Source organism: Molossus molossus, unplaced genomic scaffold (genome assembly GCF_014108415.1).
Source record: "Molossus molossus isolate mMolMol1 unplaced genomic scaffold, mMolMol1.p scaffold_m16_p_2, whole genome shotgun sequence".
NCBI classification, from domain to species: domain Eukaryota; kingdom Metazoa; phylum Chordata; class Mammalia; order Chiroptera; family Molossidae; genus Molossus; species Molossus molossus.
Genome location: NW_023425355.1, coordinates 98,210,105 through 98,219,265, shown reverse-complemented (window position 1 = coordinate 98,219,265; position 9,161 = coordinate 98,210,105). Strand labels below are relative to the sequence as shown.

Genomic DNA, 9,161 nt, shown 5'->3' with positions numbered 1-9,161 from the left:
CCCTTCTCTTTGAGGTTTGTCAGTCTAGCAACCAGTTTGTTCTTCTTAATCCCTTCACCTTGTTCACCCATTCCCCCAACCCCCCTCCCATCTGGCAACCAACAAAATGTTCTCTATCTATGAGAATGTTTCTGTTCTGCCTGTTCATTTTGTTTGTAGATTCAATTGTCGATAGATATGTATTCGTTGCCATTTTGTTTGTTCATATATTTTATCTTTTTCTTCAAAAAGACCCTTCAACATTTCACATAATAACAGTTTGGTGGTGATGAATTCCTTTAACTTTTTCTTGTCTGGGAAACTCTTTATATGGCCATCGATTCTAAATGACAGCTTTGCAGGATAGAGAGATCTTGGTTGTAGGTTCTTGCTCTTCATCACTCTGAATATTTCTCGCCCCTCCCTTCTGGCCTGCAAAGTTTCTTTTGAGAAATCAGCTGACAGTCTTATGGGAACTCCCTTGTAAGTGACTGACTGCTTTTCTCTCGCTGCTTTTAAGATTCTCTCTTTATCTTGAACCTTTTGCATTTTGATAATGATGTGTGTTGGTGTCAGCCTCTTGGGGTTCATCTTGTTTGGGACTCTCTGTGCTTCCTGGACTTGTATGTCTGTTTCCTTCACGAAGTTAGGGAAGTTTTATGCCATTATTGTTTCAAATAGGTTTTCAACTTCTTGTTCTCTCTCTTCTCCTTCTGGCACCCCCAAGATGCAAATGTTGGCGCACTTGAAGTTGTCCCAGAGGCTCCTTACACTATCCTCATTTTTTTCGATTCCTTTTTCTTTTTGCTGTTCTGATTGGGTGTGTTTTGCTTCCTTGTATTCCAAATCAATGGTTTGCTTCTTGGCTTTACCTACTCTACTATTGAATCTGTGTCAATTATTCTTTATTTCAGTTAGTGCCTCCTTCATTTCTGACTGTGCCTCCTTCATTTCTGACTGGTGTTTTTTAATGCTCTTGCGGCCCTCACTAAGTTCATTGAGCATCCTTATAAGCAGTACAGTGATACCTCGGTTCTCGAACATAATTCGTGCCAGGAGGACGGTCGAGAACCGAATTGTTCGAGAACCGAAGCAATGAAACCAATAGAAAAGCGTGACTCCACAAAGCGTGACTCTCTCTCTGCACTCACACTGATGACGCAAGCAAGGCGCGCTGGGCCGAATGAACGCCATTCGGCTCAACTCGGCTCATCTCGGAAGTTCGAGTTCCAAATATTTGTTCGGATTCCGAGACAAAAGTTTCTCGAATCTCCTGGTCGAATACCGATTTGGTCGAAAACCGAGGCGTTCGAGAACCGAGGTATCACTGTATTTTGAACTCAGCATCTGTTAGGTTGCTTATCTCCATTTCACTTAGTTCTTTTCCTGGAGTTTTGTTCTGTTCTTTCATTTGCGGCCTGTTTCTTTGTCTCCTCATTTTGGCTGCCTCCCTGTGTTTGTTTCTGTGTATTATTTAACGAGAGGTATGGAGCTAGCTGAGACCAGATGCTGCCTGTTTGAAAGAATTTAGGAAAAACCTGAAGTAGGATCTAAGACAGGCCAATCCTGTGGTTTAGCAAGTGGCAACAGCTTGGGTGGGCCTGAAAGTTGGGTGGGGCGGGGCCTCAGGGAGTCAGCAGGGCGGGGCTACCAGTGTGAGCCAGGTCGCTGGAGTCCCAGATATGGCTTCTGTCTGCCGCCCCAGGGAAGGGCTCACCAAAGGAACAAAGGCCTCTGACAGCACGTTTGTCCCGGAGAAAGCCCCCTCTCCAGCCCTCGCTCCAGTGCCAAACAGCTCAATTCTTCCCTGTGTGTCTCTGGTGCCCCTCGAGCTGGCTCCCCTCCAAGCTCAGAGGGAGTGAGCCTGAGAAGTCTGTGCGCGGGCCCTTTAAGGAGCTGCTTCGGGCTCCAGCCGCCTCAGCCTCCCTGAGCCTCAGTTCCCGCTGGTTTTTCCAGCCAGAAGTTATGGGGACTTGATGTGGCTGCTGCTTTAATTCCGTAGTTGTAGGACTTCCATTCAGCTTGATTTCAGGCGGGTTTGAATGATGGTTGTTCTGTAGTTTAGTTGTAACTTTGATGTGGTTGTGGGAGGACGGATACCGCGTTTACCTACCCGCCATCTTCGGATTTAACTTTCAATGTCTCCTTTATTCCTTACTCCTCATCCATACACTTTCCACATACCAAAGTATATTTCAGAGTTTTCCTCTCCAATTCTTTTTGTTCTTATGGGTTGATGTCTTTTTTTGTAGGCATGCTTTAAAGAGTTACTTAGTTTTTGAATGGGTAATATGCATATACTTCAATAAGGTCAGAGGTGTGCAGGGGAAAACTTCCTGCCATCACTATCCATCTACCCAGTGTACACCCTCCCCACACATTAACCGTTAGTATTCATTATTATATAATCTAGTGTTTTCATATTCTCTCTCTCTGATAATGATTTTTAAAAAGTCATTAATGGAACTTTTCAAACACACACAAAAGTAAAGAGTAATTCTGGCCGGGCCAGTGTGGCTCAGTGGTTGAGCGTCGACCCATGCACCAAGAGGCCGCCAGTTCAATTCCCGGTCAGGCCAGATGCCCAGGTTGTGGGCCTGATCCCCAGTGGGGGGATGCAGGAGGCGGCCAATCGATGTTCTCTCTCATTGATGTTTCTATCTCTCTCTTCCTCTCCCTTCCTCTCTCTCTAAAAATCAATAAAGAAAAAAAAAAGAAAAAACTCTGGCTGGCTTGGCTCAGCGGTTAGAGCATTGGCCCGTGGACCGGAGAGTCCTGGAAAGGGCTGTGCAGTCTGAGTCCTACTGTCAAAACAACCACACTGCACAAGAACAGGCATATAGACCAGTGGAACAGAATAGAGAACCCAGAAATGGACCCAAGGCAATACGCTCAATTAATATTTGACAAAGGTGGCAAGAGCATACAGTGGAGTAAAGACAGCCTCTTTAATAAATGGTGTTGGGAAAATTGGACAGCTACATGCAAAAAAATGAAACTAGACCATCAACTTATACCATACACAAAAATAAACTCAGAATAGATAAAACACTTAAATGTGACCTGTGCATCCATAAAAATTCTAGAAGAAAACGTAGGCAACAAAATTTCGGACATCATACGCAGCAGAATTTTCACTGACACATTACCTAGGGCAACAGAAACAATGGAAAAAATGAACACATGGGACTACATCAAACTAAAAAACTTCTGCACAGCAAAAGAAACAACCATAAAAATGGAAAGGCAACCTACTGTATGGGAGAACATCATTGCCAATGATACATCAGATAAGGGGTTAATTTCCAAAATATATAGAGTACTCATACAACTCAACAAAAGGAAGACAAAGAACCCAATTAAAAAATGGGCAGAGGAGCTGAATAGACACCTCTCCAAATAGGACATACAAATGGCCAAGAGACATATGAATAAATGCTCAACATTACTAATCATCAGAGAGATGCAAATTAAAACAACAATGAGGTATCACCTCACACCTGTCAGAATGGCCGCCATCAACAAATCATCAAACAACAAGTGTTGGCGAGGGTGTGGAGAAAAGGGGACTCTAGTGCACTGCTGGTGGGAATGCAGACTGGTGCAGACACTATGGAAAACAATATGGTGTTACCTCAAAAAATTAAAAATTGAACTTCCATTTGACCCAGTGATCCCACTTCTAGGAATATACCCTAAGAAGCCTGAAACACCAATCAGAAAGAATATATGTATCTCCATGTTTGTAGCAGCACTATTTACAATAGCTAAGATCTAGAAACCCAAGTGTCCATCAGTAGATGAATGGATAAAAAAGCAGTGGTACATATACACAATGGAGTACTATGCAGCTGTAAGAAAGAAAGATCTCTCTTATCCTTTGAGACTACATGGAAGGACCTGGAAAGTATTATCCTAAGTGAAACAAGCCAAGCAGAAAAAGACAAATATCACATGATCTCGCTTATATGTGGAATATAATGAATATAACAATCTGAGGAATCGGGTAGACCCAGAATTACAGAAGTAGGGTACAGACTGACAACCCTCAGAAGAGGGGGTGGTGGAGGGTGGGAAGAGATAAACCACAGAACTTATATGCATGTATACATAACCAAGGGACATGGACAACAAAGCCAGGGATGGGGTGGGGGGGGGATGGGGAGGAGGATGTCAATGGGGTAAAAAAAGAAAAACATCTGTAACAAAAATAAAATTAAAAAAAGAATAAAATAAATAAATATATAAAAATAATAAAAGCAAAAAAAAAAAAAAAAACCCAAAACAAAACAAAAAAATCCCAACCACACTGGAGACACTGGGAGAAGAATCCAAAGTGAGCAGGAAGAACATGGAGTTCAAGGAAAAAGAAGGTTCAGATGGGCTGCCCCGCCATCTGGCCCCGCAGACCCACGACCGGCCGACCCACTACCGACAAGTCTGCCTGGCTCTCAAGTACACCATATCTGGTTCCTCCAGCCTCACCGCTCCACAGCTCCAGCTGGAAGTTCAACCACATGAAGGTTTCCTAGGCGGCTGCAGGTGTGAACCAATTGTGTCTGGGGAATGCTCAACATGACCCCCTGCTGACTGGAGTATCTTCAAGTGCCAATCCCTTCAGATCCCAGAAAGTCTATTCCTTTTTGTGGTGAAATGAATCTTTGAAGGCTCAATCTTTTCTTGAACCAGTGAATATTCAAAGAGAGCTAAATTTGAAACCTGTACACAAAGCGGACCTTATAAGAGGTGCCATACTGTACAAGCTTCTGCTTTTGTCAGTTCTTAACATCTATCTCTCTGAATTTTCATGGATTTCTATTTCACAAGGATGAGTATTTTATATACACTGGCAGCAGCATACAAATAAAATACTTAGTATATAAAAAAGAAACAGCAAGGGAGAACAGAAACTTGACATCTCCCAAAGCAAGATCCTATAGTTTTGTGCTCTTCACAAAAACAGAAGAGCGATCGAGTCATAAAGCAATTGATCCATGAAGTTAGAAGAGTGATCCTGAACCATGCCTCCCTTCTGAACAGCCAAGAAAATTAACTTGATATAAAAGAATGCTGGTAGCCCTGGCCGGTTTGGCTCAGCGGTTAGAGCGTCGGCCTGCGGTCCGGAGAGACCCGGGTTCAGTTCCCGCTAAGGGCACGTACTTCGGTTGCAGTTTGTCCCCGGCCCTGGTTGGTCGTGCGGGTGGCAGCCACTCGATGTGTCCCTTCACATCGATGTTTCTCTCTCTCTCTCTCTTCCTCTCTCTCCCTCCCACTCTATCTGTACGAAAAATGGAAAAATATCCTCGGGTGAGGAAAAAAAAAAAAAAAAGAATGCTGGTCAATTCCACATAAAGTTATTGTAAGAATAAAAGAGGACAAGGAGCAATATAACACCCTTATAGACAACGAGGGAATGCCTACAAAACAAATGAAAACTTTATGCTAGTATTTCCAAATGAGCTAAGGGATTAAGAAATGAGAGAGAGAGAGAACAATATAAATCAGAATGAGAAAAATTCAGGAACGAAGTAATAGAATTCAAGAAAGAATTAAAAACAAAATTATTTTCGAAACGAAGACTAAACTAGAAGGAATATAAGCGCAAATAAACACAACAATGATTTAAGAGAAATAGTTGAAGAGGAGGAAAGTTGTTAAGATAAGAAATAAATAAAAAAAGACTTAGACATGTAAAAACCTGAAGAAGAGAAACTGCCATCTTTACAACAAGGAAGACGTTTTACAGGGAGCAAATTAATAGCGGTGTGCACTCATCAGAAAACTGAGGCCACAGGACAAGTGACCATCCTGAAATCCAGAAAGAACCAAGTGCCTGCTCGGACACTCAGGACCAGAGCATTTGCTCACCTGGGGTGGGAACCACCAGACACTATATGAGCTGAGAGGAACGTTAAGCTAGAAATTGTGACAAATTGCTGGAGACCAAATGCAGGCTAGGAAGAGAGTGTGAAGTTTTGGGGGCCACAGTGCAGGGGGCAGTGGTGTTTTACTCTAGGAACCCTACCTGGCAGACAGGAAGGATAAGGGAGAATCCAGAGAAAGCTCCCTTGCTGGCCCCATGGCTGAGGACGAACACAGCAGCCACAATGCCACAGCAGCTAGACTGTCTCCCTTTCCGGCAGGGGGCAGTGTAGGGCTTCTAGGCTGTTTGAGGGACCATGCTCCAGGTGTGAGATCCCCTAGCTCTTTAAGGATCTGGGTCCTAAGGTGAGGGGGTCTATGCATAATTTGGGGTCCTGTTTCCTACTATGTGAAGACATTGAGTACTTTGGGTCTATGTTTCTGGGGTAGGAGCCCTCTGAGGTATTTGGGAGTTGCTGACCCACAGTATGAGGTCCTGAGGTGTTTGGGAATCTGGGTCACAGAATGAGTGTCTCTCTGTCACAGGCTTTGAAAACCTTGGGATGTTTTCAGTCTCTAGGCTGTATCTTAAACTGTGGGACGCCTGAACCCCTTGGGGTTCTTCTACCTAACATGTGGCATCTCATACTTCCTAGTGTGTGCTGAGCTGGTTTATTTTTTACCATGTTCTCTGAAGTCTTCGAGGGTCTATTTCCATGGTTGTGAGGTGTTTGGTATTTTGAGGGTCAGTGTCCCTGACTGTAAACATCTCAGAATTGTTGAGGTTATCTCCTTGAATTTGAGGCCACCTTGCTGTTCCAAGGTGTGTTTAGCCATGTGCCAGGTTTCTGAGCTGATTTAGCAATTATGTCCAAAATGTGAGGTCAATGAGATTTTTAGTGTCTTGGCAGGATGTTAAATATACGAATAATTGGGGGAAATCTCAAAGGCTGATGGGGGCATTTTATCATATGGTGATAATAGCTGTTTGGGGGTTCTGTGTCCCAGGGTACAAGGTGTCTGACCTGCTTTAGGGCCTTTGTGCAGGTCACGATATCTTTTTGGTTAATCCTCACCCGAGGATATTTTTTCCATTGATTTTCAGATAAAGTGGAAGGGAAGGAGGGAGAGAGCAAAACATCGATGTGAGAGAGACACATCGATTGGTTGCCTCCCGCACGACCCCTACCAGGGTCGCAGATCAAACCTACAACCCTTGACTGGGAATCAAACCCATGACCCTTTGGTCCGTGGGCTGACACTCTAACTGCTAAGCCAAACCAGCCAGGACAGGTCATGATATCTTTAATCTGTATTTTGTAGAGTCTCTACATCATGGAGTATGGTATCTGAGTAACTTGTGTCTTCATTCCATGGAGTGAAATTTGAGCTCTTCTGTGGCCTGTGGGTGGCCTGTGGTGTGAGGTCTCTGAGCTTTTTAGCAATCCGTGTCCCAGATGTGAGGTCTCTAAGCTGTTTTGTGCCCTGTTTTGTAAGTTGTGAATTGTCCCAGCTGATTTGTTGAGACTCTCCCTGAAGGTCAGCTTTTGATATCCTGAGGGAGGGTCTATATCCCTGAGTAGGGAGGCTTTGGCATTTTAAGGTTTTCATTCTTGGTTATGTTTCAGGCCTCTAAGCTGATCTAGTACCTATAACCAGAATCTGAAGTCACTCAGCTGTCTGGGTTTCTGTCCAAGATGATCAAGCCCAAGTACTTTGTGGGTCTGTATTCCTAGAAGTGTGGCATGTAAGGTGGTTTGGGACAGTCCATCATAGAATTAAATGTCTCTGAACTCTTTCTAGGCTGGTGTCTCTGGGTATTAAGTTCTCTATGATGTTTTCGTGGAAATGGGCCGTGGAATGAGGATCTGTGAGCTGATGTAAATTTTCTTTCCCAGGATCTGATATAAACATCAGATTTCTATGTCTCAAGGTGCAAGGTCTCACATCTCTTTGGTATTCTGTGTCCATGGTATGAGATATGTAGGCTTTGTATTTCTACCTAGTATTGTACAAGACAATGAGAAGTAATCAACCTAATAATCAGACTTCCTTTAGGTCTCTGCTCAAATGTCAGTGACATATGCTTTGCCCATCTCATATAAAATAGCAAGCCCTCCCTATCCCCAACCACCCTCTTCCTTTGTTTTACTTTGCACCCAGTATTGTCATCTGAGTTTCTTATTTTTATTACCTGTTTATTATTTGTGTCTGTCCTGTGAGAAAATGACATCCATGAAGTCACAGTCTTTGGTTGCTGTGTTGCGGTAACCCCAGCAGCTAGAACATGGTCTGGCACAGAGTTAAGCAATATATAAACTTCTGTGTCTAGTACGCTGCTGGTGGGAATGCAGACTGGTGCAGCCACTATGGAAAACAATATGGTGTTTCCTCAAAAAATTAAAAATGGAACTGCATTTTGATCCAGTGATCCCACTTCTGGGAATATACCCTAAGAAGCCTGAAACACCAATCAGAAAGAATATAGCGTTGTAAACTTGAAAGTTGCTATGGCTCTTTCGTCTCAGCATCAACATGCCACGGAGACTGAGGAAGACCCAGGAGCTTCGGGCCATGTCGGCCACGCCTCGGCAGCACTGGAGGCCGAGGTAATGCTGGTGGCATGTAAAATCCCAGAACCAACTTCCACAAATATTGCCCAGTTGGGAAAGTTAATGTGAGGCATTACCATTAAAAAAGAACCAAAGCTTTTGCCCAACTGTCAACCTTGTTAAACCGTGGAGTTCGGTCAGTGAGCAGACACAGAAATGCTGCCAGAAACAAGACTGGAGCTGCTTCCATCATTGATGTGGTGCGATCGGGCTACGGCAAAGTTCTGGGGAAGGGAAAGTTCCCACAGCGGCCGGCCGTCCTGAAGGCCACGTTCTTCAGCAGAAGAAAGAGCTGAGGAGAAGATTAAGGGTCTTGGGGGCGGGAGACTGTGTCTTGGCAGCTTGAAGCCACATGGAGGAAAGTTCATTAAATGCTTACAAAAGCTTTTCTCTTCTGGTCTGAATGTAGGTTTTTGCACCTCTACCTCCCTGCCTGAATCACAGAAACCTGCCTAACAGGTTCTAGGAGGTAAGGATTTGGGGGCCTCGGCTCTTCTGCCAACTACCCTGAAGAAAAAAGTAAGCAAGAGATACTTAGAGGCCTTGGTCTGTTACCTAACTTGAACCTTTCCATTTATAATAGTTGAAAGGTCTGTTTGCATTGTATGCTCTGAATTTATAATGAGTGAGAGAATATGCCCTTAACTATTCCATGGGGCTCAAAAGGGAAAGACACAGCTTGATGGGACATGGTCTTTATAGGAATTA

General features: G+C 43.8%; 1 pseudogene; it reads left to right on the top strand.

Moving 5' to 3' along the window:
- The first annotated feature begins 8,376 nt into the window (after nucleotides 1–8,376).
- LOC118635431 lies at nucleotides 8,377–8,909 on the top strand (annotated as a pseudogene).
- The last annotated feature ends 252 nt before the right edge of the window (nucleotides 8,910–9,161 follow it).